At 33.1% G+C, this 14,522-nt stretch overlaps 1 protein-coding gene across 1 annotated transcript in view; it reads right to left on the bottom strand.

Moving 5' to 3' along the window:
- The window catches only part of LOC134275697 (uncharacterized), a 57,779-nt gene that overhangs the window by 13,369 nt on the left and 29,888 nt on the right, over positions 1-14,522 (bottom strand). The gene's annotated exons all lie outside the window — the stretch shown is intronic.

Here is a 14,522-nt window from a genome sequence, read left to right as displayed (position 1 = left end):
AGAGGCAGAATGTACGGAAAACATAATCTTTTACTCATAAACTCAAGAAGCATTAAGATATTAGAAAAATGTTTCGAACCTCATGAAATCTTGCAAAATTAATTATAGCTAAATTTAAAGTAATTTACCAGCAAAATATTCGGCCTGCCGTCCAATAACTTAAATTTTAGCAATTAATTAAGGGAATCTAAATTGGTTCGCAGTACTTTTCACAAAGTACATTTTGTGTTGAAAAGGATTATAAATTAAACTAAGATTTTTAATTTGTTAATGCCCCTGCAATATTGGAATGTATAGATGACGTCTGACCTGAAAATATAATTGCTAAAATCATGTGATTTCAACATTATGTGACAAAACTATTTTAGTAAATAAAAAATCTAGATGACCTCAACATGTAGATTTGAAACACATTACATTTCTTTTATATTAATGAAGTCCTAAAAAGAATCGCATATCCCTATTAAGTATGACATTTTTATCTTAAAAAAAATCGCCGATATTTCCATTTGTAACCTTTACTGTACTGTGGAGCAGCTTCCTCTTGCCCGGAAAGAATATAAAATTTAACCATCTGTTGAAAAAAAAGTATTTCAAATGAAGATCACATTAAGATTTTACTCATTGAAATAATGTAAAATTACGAAAAAGGCAGCAGTGCACAACTTGCTCCATAGTAGGGACAAAAACTACAAGTAGTAAAAAAATTATTATTTTTAGTTAAGTGAATATCGTTGAACTTTGAGAATTTCGAGGGGTTGTGTGATTTTAATTCATTAATGTATAAATGTGCATAACTTCGGCTTAATATGAATCCTAATAGCTTTCAATTTATTAAAATTGGAAAAATATGAATAAAACATTCAAAAATATAACTTGTTTTGGTCAAATCACGTTATTTTGATTTTCAATTTCATATTTACAAGCCCCAATAATAGCTTGATCTACGTCTCAAGTAATCAGAAACTGCGTGTCAGACAAGTCTATGACGTCTTCTCAGTCAGTACAGCGAGATCATGGTGGCTTTAATTCTATATTCAAATAGTGTTAGGACAATGAGATAAGTTACACACTGATTTATATTAACAATATTTATGAGAAATGACCGCATGTAAGAGTGTATGAAAAAAAATATTATTTATTATTCGCCGAAATTCGTTTTACCGTGACAACATAATCAAATTCTCAAAACTCTGTATAAGCTGAGGTACCTACTGGAGTCCTTAACCTAGCTGCGTAAATTTTCCCTGCTCAACAATCCAATTTTTTGAAGTTCTTAATTCTGGATAAGTTTAAAATTTATAATTATAATATCTTTCAATACAATTAATTTTGATTTATTGTTTACATATTTTTACAAAATTTTAATAGCCTATGACGTTAAATAAACAAGAGGCCCATGGGCGACATCGCTCACCTGAGAAGCTTTGACCATGTTAATCTTAGCCAGATTTCCCCTTGAAAACCTATTGTGACCCAATCGTACTCCATGGTTTGTATAATTTAGAATCTACTTTAAACAACAGAATGCTTCCACAAAAGTTTCAAATTTTTTGGTCCAGTGGTACTTAAGAAGAAGATTCTTTTTTAAAAAAAAATCCTATATACTTCTATGTAAAACTTTGATAACTTATTGTGTCTCCGCCCAACCCCCTGGGGTCATGATTTGTACAATTTACAATTGACACTATCCCAACATGCTTCTACAAATTTTCAACTTTCCTGGCCCAATGGTTTTTGAGAAGATTATTTTTAAAGATATTCCTATATATTTCAAAGTATACTTTAATTCCCCATTGTGGCCCCACCCAACTTCCAGGGGTCGTTTTTTGCAAAATTAGAATCTACACTTCCCCAGGATGCATCAACATAAGTTCCAAATTTTCTGCCCTGGTTGGTCTCGAGAAAAGTATTTCTAATGACCCCACCTTACTTTTGTTTGGCCCAGTGGTTTTTGAGAAGTCGAAAATATAAAAAAGTTTACAGACAGACAGACGGACGGACGACACACAAAATGTGATCAGAAAAGCTCACTTTAGCCTTGGGCTCAGGTGAGCTAAAAAGATATGACAGGTAGTCTACGTACTTTTCGAACAACCCTCGTATGTATTAAATCAATGTTCCTCCTAATTAAAGGATTACTTTTTTTTAAAATCAATTTAAGTCCTAAAGCTTATAACTTATTCAATTTTCTCCTATGTTGCGGTTTTATTTTAATCTTTCCCATAGCCTATCTTTTGTAATATATTGCACTTAAATGTGAATTATCTGAGAACGCTTTGTTTAAAATATATGTTAAAAATCACTATCTCCAGCTAAATAATGAACTAACATCCTCTAGCGTAGCAAAAGCCGATATTTCTTTAAGAATGTGATATTCCAAAAACAGTTACTGTGAAGAATTTATGCTCTCAAGGTTCACTGTTCAAACATCGTGATGTAGAATAAAATAAATATACCATGTAGTTACATGTACGTGTAATTTTGACAGTTTTCACCCCTGTCCCTGGAGAGCCTTGTCGATAATTGATACCTCGCGTTAAAAAAATTGTTAGACACAACTGAATGCAATATTTATTTATTAAATGAGCCGTTCCAAGCAAAAAAAACCCCTAAAGTCAAATTTTTTTGAAAATGGCTTTTTTTTTAAAATGATGTAGAACCTTAGATGAATATAACCTGTAAATATTAAAGGTGTGTTTTGCTCCGTTATGGATTTACAGGTAATCAAAGTATGCATCATTTATACGGCTGGCGTCATATTTTATTTTTAATTTTTTTATTGTAGCGACGTCGACGTTATAGCGACGTAATAAAAACATGAATTACTTATTCGCATTAATTAGGTACTGTGTTGCGGTTCTGATTAATATAAATATGCTTAATTTGTTGTAAACATTTTTTTTGTCTTTTTATCAAAAAAAGATCAATTAACTCTTTTCTGACATTAATTAAAAATATGTCAATGGAGTTCAAATAGTCTTATGATTCGCTGACTTTGAAAATACACCACAAATATTTAAAAGTAAAATTCACTTTCAATTTTACCGCTCTAGTTCAGCCCAAATCTTTCAAAACCAGCAACAACAAAAATATTTTTCTATCAATTTATTTTTGATAATTGATTTCCCTTGTCCAACCTTTGCTTTCAAAACACAGACTTAAAAACAGCATTAGGGGACAGTGGCTTGGGCTTTTGAAAAATATGGTATATTATTGTAAATAATGAGTGCCATTGATCCTTTTTTTTCTAAGTGCTCAGCTACATATACATAATTATGTCCTTATGTGTTAAAAAATATGAGGAGGAAAGTGAGAGGGCTTTTTAAAAAAAAAAATCATATATTTTTTACAGTAAAATCTCGTACATGTAATTAATATTTAGAAGATTGCCAAACACACAGCCCCTTTATATAAGTTAACAACAAAATTATAAGAGTCGATCCTCTCGTGATTTATGAATAAATCTATGAAAGTGAAAATTAGACTTATACCTTCTCAATATTAAAGTTAGTTGTGCGATCCGATCTGCAGTTTAAAAAACCATACATGTCACATAAAAAAAACAGGTTGTGATGAGGCAAGTTTCACACTTATTAAGAAGGACCTCTGAAAATATACAAGATAGTCAAAAGCAAAAAAAAAAAAAAAAAAATAAATAAAAAAAAACTAAGAAAAACGTGTAAGTCAGGGGCCTATTCAGAGCAGCTTTTAAAGTCCTCGACACAAATGTACAATATTTGATTACCGTCTTCAAAAAGAAAATCACATGAAGAAGTTTTATAGAAAAGAAAACCATGTTTTACGTGCGAAATCTGCACATTGGATTGTCTTTCGAATAAAATGCTTCTCATATATAAGTAATATATATATATTCTATCCCATGCAGTCAACCAAACATTTTACACACATACAAAGAAGCTCCATTGTGTGCTGAAAGGGGAGGAATGCTGGGCATTCTCTGTCACTTCATTGACTTTCGAACATGTAACCATCCATTCTGTCACAATCAAAGTTGATTTTGTTACATGTTTATTTGTTTTCTTTTATTAGTATTGCCCTGTGTTGAGCCTTATTTGTATTTAGTGTTTATCCTGCAAGGAGCCCCATTGTGACGCTCAGGTGATTTAAATATTTGGCCAGTCGCTATATAAGGTGATGTCAGGTTTGTCTTGGGTAGCGCACGTTTTCCTTGACCAGTGAAAGTAGTTTCACATGTCCATGGAGGGTTAGGTAATTTTTCGTGGTAACTGAATCTCCAATCAGGGTAAGTGTAATTTACTTACATTTATTATATTAAAAAGTAATGCAGTATTATGTTAATTGACCTTATTCTATTTTTATCCACGAGAAAGTGTTTGAATTGTATACGGGGATTTTACCACGTGCACATGCCGCGAGTTTAAGCGTAAAGTAATGATATTAGTTTATTACTCAAAGTGTAACGTTACATTGTATTATTATTTTGCTTTGCGAAGCGGTGTGATACATGTTAGTTAAAACTGTATGTTTAAACAAGTATATGTGTAAACATTTATGTTATGTTGTAAGGCAGCCCGTTCGGGGTCAAGCTTATTATGTCTACGCATATTGTTGAAGGTCCCTATTGATACATGTACGTTAGTATGATTTGGTGCTGTCGGCGGAGACAACCTAAGGGCGTGGTAAGCTAGGCCGAGACCGTGAGAGAGGAAACGTGGTTTCCCGGATTTGGCAGCATTGCAGACGCTTAAGACGCGTGGGATAGGCGCGGGACGTCAAGGACGTGGTGGCATTTGGTGTAAGGGCGTGGTACCCGTAGGTCATGGACCGTTAAACACAGGAGGCGGGGACGGATATAGGAACGTGGTCTCAGGATGGACACTGATAGACATTTTGAAATTCATTAATGTCATTTTGTATATTTCTACATTTTGTTTTTATATAAAATTGTAAATAGAAAATAGTTTTGTTATCACTGATCAAGTTTAGGGTGTCGTGACACATTCCTTACCAACTAACAAGAAGTCAATGTGTTCTTGGGGAGGAGTTGAATAGGCTACTTTTGTATTAGTCTTCTAGTTAAATTTACATGGAGACCGGTCCTCCGGATGAGTCTGTATAAACCACGGTCCCGTGTTGCAGTAAGTGCTGGCACGAAAAAGATCACTCACTGCTCAAAGGCCCTGAGTTCCGGTTAAAGGAAAATATTTGCAGCTCTCCATCGGCAATGGTGGCGTCTCCATACTAGTTAAAAATTCTCGAGATGGAGTTTAACAAATATAAACAATCAATCTATTTAAAGTTAAACATTTAGAAAGGGTCATCACATGCAGTAATCTAGAACCTTTGTTTATAAATACAAGACACTTCCGAAGTTATCTAGAAACTTTTTTTATGCAAGATATATCCGACTTCTTTGTTTGACACCTAGCTCACTAGCGAAGCAGTATAAGTTCACTATATACTTTCTGCGATGCTGTAGAGCTTCTCTCTTTTTCAGGCAAGTTCAGCAACGACAAGCCTGTTGAAATATTAAATGGGTGACCGTTCAAAAAGCCATGAAAAGTAATGAGATATAGGCCTATCTAAATGACATGCAAAAAGAAGTCGATTCACTTTACGCATAAAATGGCCCTGTAGATATACTTATTGATTTATTAACACTTGATTCTCTATTTGAAGCTGTAAAGTAAAGTAGAGAATTGGTACATTCATATCCTATAAAAATATGTCTCCTAAAAGTCCAGGTCTTGGAGAACTGGCTCTTTGAAATTGCAATGTTCTTGAATTTTTATGTAAACAGGTAAAATTGAGTACTTTCAGTGAAGAAAAATTATATGAGCGCCCTCTCTGATCTAAAAAAATAAGGCATGTCCATTAATCCTCAGAAACTGTTCTATCATTTACTAGTTGTCTATTTTAGATCAGAGAGTGCGCTCTATATCAAATATCAAGAAATAGCTTTAAAAATTGGCTGTTTTTTGTACACTTTTTCAGAATATGAGGAAATTGATGCATTTCGTGACGTCATAATGCACTGACTAGCCAGAATATGACGTCATTTCTATTGATACACAGTCACCGAAGATCTAAGTGATATCTAATGCAAATGTTAACTAAAATTATGCAGTTTCAGTTTTTCAGAAATTCACAGGGCCAAATAAGGCAAAAGTGAACCTAGTTCTTTCGGAGCTTTTCAGACGAACAAAATTGTGTATACTTATGTTGTCAACATCAATCATTTGATAATTTGTTTGTGTTTTTCATTAAGCACTTTATACTGAAATTCTGTATCATTGCAAACATTATTTAAGGATAATTATTTGAACAACAAATTAAAAATTGCACTCTTATTCAACGATTTCCATCATTTTATTGTTCCCTGGTGGAATCTCGATATATTGATATAATAAATTTCACTATTATTTCTCATTTTATTTTTTTCACATTTGCATATACACTGTCAAAGAGTTGTCTTGGTACAGATTCACTAAAGTCATATCGCTGAAATATTTTCCTATATATGCTCATACGTTTAAAAAAAACATGTTACAACGCTTTTCAAATCATTTGATAAAAGTGTTTATAATATGATAAATACTCCTAGCTCTCCGATATTTCAAGATCTAGCATTGTGGGAAAAATCAGGTTATGTTCGGCTGCATGTGATTTTCATGGTGAAAATTACAAATATTTACTTCTGCTACGTAGATCGGGAAAATATTTATGAAATGTAATCATTTTCTACACTAAACACAGGATGAACATCCACCATTCAGTCGACTGAATGGTTGCTGAATGGCCACTGAATGATCACTGAAAGGTCACTGAAAAGACCCTTAACCGTGACCCTTCCGTGATCATTCAGTTACCATTCAGTCGACTGAATGGCACATACATTTCAGTGAACTTTCCGTGATCATTCAGTTGAATCTTTTTATTGAATAATCGGCTTATTTTTTTTACCTAGAAATTTTATTTCACTTTTTCCTGGTATAATAGCATTAAATGTATCTAATTCCGAATAAAAAAATAGGGAAAAAAAATAATACAAGAAAAAAAATCTGCTCCCATGCCCAGAATCGAACCCTGGTCTCCTGCTTAGTTGTTCGCGACCTTATCAATTGCGCTACAACTTCATGTTGAGAAATGTGGATTTAAAATCAATAAATTTATAGAAATCGATTGAACAACCAGTTCACCAGTTGTTTCGAGGAGCTGCGATGTGTATGTATCTTGTATATCTTTTGTATATTCTATGTTAGTTGCGCGGAGTTTAGGGACGGGCTAATTAATTACACATCTTCTATCGGGATGATGACAATTATCAGAGACGGGCACCTGTTCCTGTGTCAAAGATTTAAGATCGTTGTAAATTCTCTATCTAAAAACTTAGTAGAATGATTTTATTATTTAAAGCAATATCATTTAGAGAGCTAAAATCTCCTATATATATTTTTTTTCTACAAGAGGCATGTATAAAAATGATTTATTTATTTTGTAATTAAAAATGAATTTAAAATAATGTCTTTTAAAAGCTAAATATATCCTGCAGTTTTGACAATGACATAATTAAAAAACGAAATTGATCAGTAATACTTGCGATCTTTCAGAAAAGGTTTAATTAAATAATATAAATTCTTTCTCATCAATCAAAACTATATAGTTCCATAAAAAAATACACGTATAAGCACTATAGAATATTATGCATTTATTTAAATTTTGAATCAGTTATCGGATCATCATTTTTTATCACTTTAGGAATTTTTGTTTTCTAAATGTAACTAGAAAATTAGAAATCATTTTTAAATAGGTCTCACATATTTTATTTTTGGGGACAGACTAATTAATTACACATCTTCTATCGGGATGATGACAATTATCAGAGACGGGCTCCTGTTCCTGTGTCAAAGATTTAAGATCGTTGTAAATTCTCTATCTAGAAAATTAGTAGCATGATTTTATTAAAGCAATATCATTTAGAAAGCTAAAATCTCCAATATATTTTTTTTCTACAAGAGGCATGTATAAACGATTTATTTATTCTTGTAATTAAAAATAATAATTACTTAGACATATTTTAAGGTACCCGAATTTGATCACGATAAGTAAAAAAAAAAACACAATTAAGATTGAATAATAAATCTTTATTCAAAATATTGCTTCCTTGTTAAGGAAAAATATCGGATTAAAAAATAATACGCTAGTGAAAAACGTTGCTAAATTGAGACTTAAATATCACTGAAAGGTGGCGGAAAGGTCACTGAAAGACGACATAAAGGTCACTGAAAGTCGACGGAATGGTCACTGAAAGACGACAGCAAGGTCACTGAAAGTCGACGGAAAGGTCACTGAAAGACGACGGAAAGGTCACTGAAAGGTGATGGAAAGGTCACTGAAAGTTGATGGAAAGGCCACTGAAAGTTGACGGAAATGTGTCCGCTGAATGGTGACTGAAAGATATCTGAAATGTGACTGAAAGGCAACTGAAAGGTCACTGAAATGTATGTGCCATTCAGTGGCTGAATGGCCACTGAAAAGTTACTGAAAGCCGCCTTTCACTTTTAACTGAAAGGTCTTGTTTCTTCCTGTGAAATTTTACTCAGGTGAACAAATATTGTGCTTACAAACATGTACATAAAAACATATCCGGAGGTTACATGGCGCTCTTCTCCGCATTTTTTTCTGAATTTAAATTTTCACTTTTAACATTTGTATGCCCGGGAGTTGGGGGTAGGGGGTGGGGTGGGATTGGTAGAATAACTTGAGAAGCAATTAGATAAATAATTTAGGTGTGAATGTCAAATAGAGTACTTTTCAGAACTTCCAATATTTTGTAAAAAGAGATACATGTATGTATTTATTGCTAAATATGCTTTATTACATATATTCTTATACTTTTTTGTGGTGGTGGTGGGAGGGGCGGGGGGTTACAACAGAACTAACAAGTTATCGATCTTTTCAACACATAACAAAATAGGAGAATGTCGGATATACGTCTTTTCTATTAAGGTAGCTTTGTTTGCTGAACTAGTGTCACTTTTCTGACTAAAGGTTCTGGATCTACAATAAATGAAAAAAAATACCCCAGATTTAGATCTGGCATTGGCATGGTTTTACAATTCTGTCATTCAGTTTTGATTGATGAATACCTTGCACAATTTACATGACATGAGTGTAAGTCCAATCAATTTTCGCCAGGAATTCGAATTAAAAAAACCCATTTCAAACTACTCTTCCCTTCCTTCCTTTTTAAATAATATTTTTACACTCAATATCAATATTGCATACTACTAATTTTTGTCGTTGTGGAATAAGAAAGAGTCGTGAATCTTAATTTTAAACAACAGTTGTATGTTTTATATAGTTTAACTGAAAACTTATATTATATATGGAACAGAATTGTTGACAAATTTTATGCATTTAATCAGAACACTCTTAGTTCGTTTTAATGTGTAATGCACATGTACTTTGACGACAATCAGAGTCAGATATGTTATGAAATAGACAAAAGATGTCACGTGACACTGAGCTAGTTGGACGTTCCTTCTCGGGGTCTGTGTTTTTTGACAATCAATTCTATGAGGGACTTTTTTATTGTGAAAAAAAAGTTTCATATGGAATCTTATTGTGTTTCCTAACGTGTGTGTGTAAAATAGTTGATAATCTTTCTTGGACTGTAAATATTTTTTGTACATAGTGTATTCAGTGTATTGTGTTTACTTGGAGTTAACCTGGTGAGTTACGCTCACCTATTCATTGTATTGCCATGGATGAAAACGACCCGGAGAACTTTAATTCATTATCGGTTGAACGCACATGTAAACTGTTATACCTAAAGAACAGTGACCTGCGGTCTGACGGAGGTAAACAGTTCACTGATTATGAATTGATTGTACCAATCAAGCGAGTAGTTTGTGATGATCTCCTGTGAGTACAATTGGACCGGAATCTCTGGCATATTTATTTGAAGAATACGGAAAACCGAAACAAACTTCTGATACAGGGTATGGAGATTAACAGTATCTCATACCAGTTCTATTAAACAAATCCATTAACATCTGGAGATCAGAAAACACTTAAACTTTGAATATGCGGTCTTCCTTTATCTGTGTCCGAAATTATGTGAAAAACTTGTTAGCAAGATCTTATACGAAAAGATTCGACACCCCGAGACTAACAGAATGACAAGTATTTTGAATGGTACAAGATTAATGTTCATTGAACCCCTACCTGATTGTAAAGCCTACCTAGAACAAATTATTGTGCGGGTGTCCAATGTAAAATATTTCATTTTGGACAACGACAAAAAATGAGTGTAGAAATATTTTTTATAAGGAAGGGAGAGTAGTTTGAAATGTGTTTTTTGATCCGAAGTCTTGGCGAAAATTGAATGGACTTTCAAAACGACTACACCAATGCCAGATCCAGATCAGGGATATTTTTTCATTTATTATAGACCCAGAACCTCTTGGAAGAAAAGTGACAATAGTTGAGATAACAAAACTACAGTTATTGAAAAGACGTATATCCGACAACCTCATTTTTTTGTTATGAATTGAAAAGATCGATAACTTGTTAGTACTGTTGTAACAACCCCCCCCCTTCCCAACACCACCACCACGCCAAAAAAATCATAGGAATATATGTAATAAAGCATATATGTAAATAAATAAATACATGTATATCTTTTTTCTTTGACAAGCACACAAACATTTTTTATCTACTTGCTTGTCAAGTTATTCTCCCCCCCCCCCCCCCGGGCTTCATTGCATGTTCATGTTTTTTCTTCTTTATTTTTACATTAAGCTTCACAGCTTATCAGTATATATACTAAATAATCAGTTACATTACAGTACAGAAGAGGGTAATTAACAAGAGAAAAATGTGTACGTGCATAAATGATAGTAGAAAAGACAATCAAACAAACAAAATTAATGGAAAAGATACAATTAACAGATTAGAAGATCAACTCTTCGCCTCAAACTATAATGAATATATTTACCAAGGTAACACATATCCTTTTCTATCCAGCATTCAGCAAATTACGTCATACGTACAGAAAATATTTTCTAAAATTGTTATCTTTCCATTTATTGTCAAACCTCGGTATATATTCATGCCCACCTCTGTACGTGTCACGTGATAAGTTGTTAACAGTGAAAATGTACATTCAGAAAAAAAAACGCGAAGAGGGGCCCGGGCCATGCAATCTCCCGAATTTTTTTGTGTTCATGATTGTAAGCACAAAAACTTTCCAAAATATTTTAATCATCTAATCAGTTTGGATTTTACCGATCTACTTTTCGTTTAACGAAGCAAGAAGTAAATGTTCGTAATTTTCACTAGGAAGATCACATACAGTTGAACATAACCTGAATTCTTCCCCACAATGCTATATCTTGGAAAATCAGAGAGCTAGGAGTATTTATCGTATTATAAACTCTTTTGTCGAATGATTTGAAAACGTTCTCACATATTTTTTTAAACGTATGTGCATGGGAAAAATATTTAAGCGTTATCATTTTAAGTGAACCTGTACCAAGATAACTCTTTGACACTGTAGATGCAAATGTGAAAAGAAAGAGAAATGAAAGTGAAGTTTATTTCATCAATATATTGAGATTCCACCAGGGAACAATAAAATGATGGAATCTCGTTCTATAAAAATGCAATTTTTAATTTGCTGTTTAAATAATTATCCTTAAACAATGTTTGCAATGATACAGAATTTCAGTTCAAAGTGTTTAAAGAAAGATACAAACAAATCATTAAGTGAATGATGTTGTCACCACAAAGTATACATCATTATATGTTTGTATGAAAAGCTCCTAAATTTTTGCATGTCATTAACATGAAGATAGGCCTACATTTTGTTTATCTCATTACTTCCCATGGCTTTCCATGTTTTTCAGCGGTCACCCATTCAATGGTTCAACAGTCTCGCCGTTGCTTAACTAGAAAAGCTAGCACACTAGAGAGGCAGTACAAGTTCCCTACATGTATATACTGTCTGCTACAGATGTCAAACACAAAAGTCGGATATATCGTGTATAAAAAAGGTTTCTAGATAACTTCGGAAAAATTTTGTATAAACAAAGGTTCTAGATAACTTGTGAAAGTTCTTTCTCAATGTTTGAATTTAAAAAGAATTATCGTTTGCGAGTTGTTAAACGTCCATCTCGAGAATTTTTATCTCATAGATGATACCAACTGACAGAAGAGAGCTGCAAATATTGCCCCATAACCGGCACTCGGGGCTTTTTAGCAGTGAGGGATCTTTTTTGCCAGCACTTACTGTGACAAGGGACCTCGGTTTGTACAGACTCATCCAAAGATCCGGACTGCATGTAAATTAAACTAGAAGAATAACACAAAAGTAACCTACTCAACTCCTCCCCCCACTTTCAGAACACGTGGACTCCTTGTAAGTTGGTAAGGGTGGTCAGATGTTCAATATTTGATGTTAATGAAGTGACAGAGAATGGCCAGCATTCCTCCCCCTTCTGCACACAATGGAACTTCTTTGTATGTGTGTAAAATATTGGGTAAACTGGGACATAATATATTTCACTAATATGTGAGAAGCATTTTATTCGAAAGACAGTCCAATGTCCAGATTTTGCATATATATCGTATAACATGTTCTCTTTTTAAAAAATATTCTTTGTTTTTTTTTCTATGAAGATGGTAATCAGATATTGTACATTTGTGTAGAGGATTTTAAAAGCTGCTATAAATAGGCCCCTGACTAACACGGTTTTCTTTGTCTCTAAAATATTGTTTTTGCTTTTGACTAACTGGTACATTTTCAGAGGACCTTCATGATATATTATAAGTGTTGACCTGTGAAACTTGCCTCATAACAACCTGTTGTTTTTGTTTTTGTTTTTTTTTTTTTGGGGGGGGGGGGGGGGAGGGTGTATGACAGGTATGTTTTTTTAAACTTAGATCGGATCGCATACTGACTTAAATATTGAGAAAGTCTAAGTCTAATTTTAACCTGTCATAGATCTATGCTTAAAGCACAAGCTGATCGACTCTAATAATTGTGTTGTTGGATATACATGGGGTTGTATGTTTGGCAATCTTTATATTAATTGCATGTACGTGATTGAACTGTATAAAATATACATTTTTTTAAGCTGAATCAAATGCCTTACCCATTTTCTCAGTTTTTTGGCTCATGTTTTTATTAGTTATTTCTTAATTTGAAATCTGAAAGGTATACTTAAACTATTCAGAACTAATACCAGAAAAGAATGAGTTGAACGTTTTCATAAAAAAGGGGAAAAAACGTTTACAACAAATTAAGCATATGTACATTGTATATTAATCAAACAGCAATACAATACCAAGTTACTGCGTATAAGTGATTCATGTTTTAATTACGTCGATATAATGTCGACGTCGCTACAATTGAAAATTTATGGAAGGATATGGAAATAACGAACAGTATTCAATCTCAACGTCCATTAAACAAATATACAAAATAAGAGCAGAGCAAACACGGACCTCCGAAACATCAGAGGTGGGATCAGGTGCCATGGAGGAGTGAGCATCCCCTGCCGACCGGTCCCACCCGCCGTGTGCTCGTTGTCATAATCAGGAAATAACGGAAAAAATCCGTGGTCAATTCAGTGTATAAATAATGGACTAACAATTGGTATGAAAAACGTCAGTCAGCATTTCATTCAATGATAAATTGTATTTGCTGACAAGGTCATTGTATCGACCATAGAATTTACGAAATGATGACTTTAAACGAGACTGTTGATATTCTTGTTTCATCAACTTGCTTGTCAATAATTTACCTCGTTTAAGAAATTGTTCATACGTAGAGCATGCTCTTGCATATCGAATCAACTGAGATATAAATACTCCGTATGCAGGTGATGAAGGTATATTGCTGTATATTAAAAAATAAACTATTAAAAAATAAAATATGACGTCAGCCGTATAAATCATGCATACTCTGAATACCTGTAAATCTTTTCGGTTTTCTTTTTCTCTAAGATATTTTTTTTTCTTTTGACTAACTGATACATTTTCAGAGGACCTTCATGATATATTATAAGTGTTGACCTGTGAAGCTTGCCTCATAACAACCTGTTGTTTTTTGTTTTTTTTTTTTTTTTTTGGGGGGGGGGGGGGGGGGGTGGGGGGAGGGTGTATGACAGGTATGTTTTTTTTAAACTTAGATCAAATCGAATACTGACTTAAATATTGAGAAAGTCTAAGTCTAATTTTAACCTGTAATGGATCTATGTTTAAAGCACAAGCTGATCGACTTTAAAAATTGTGTTGTTGGATATAGATGGGGTGTATGTTTGGCAATCTTTATATTAATTGCATGTACGTGATTGTACTGTATAAAATATACATTTTTTTAAAGCTGAATCAAATGCCTTACCCATTTTCTCAGTTTTTCAGGTCATGTTTTTATTAGTTATTTCATAATTTGAAATCTGAAAGGTATACTTAAACTATTCATAACTAATACAAGAAAAGAATGAGTTTTTCACAAAAAAGGGGAAAAA

This window comes from Saccostrea cucullata, unplaced genomic scaffold (genome assembly GCF_032062105.1).
Source record: "Saccostrea cucullata isolate Sc308-1 unplaced genomic scaffold, CSIRO_AGI_Scuc_v1 ctg1005, whole genome shotgun sequence".
Classification (NCBI taxonomy): Eukaryota; Metazoa; Mollusca; class Bivalvia; order Ostreida; family Ostreidae; genus Saccostrea; species Saccostrea cuccullata.
The sequence above is the reverse complement of the archived record's forward strand: the minus strand, read 5'-3'. Positions and strand labels throughout refer to the sequence as shown.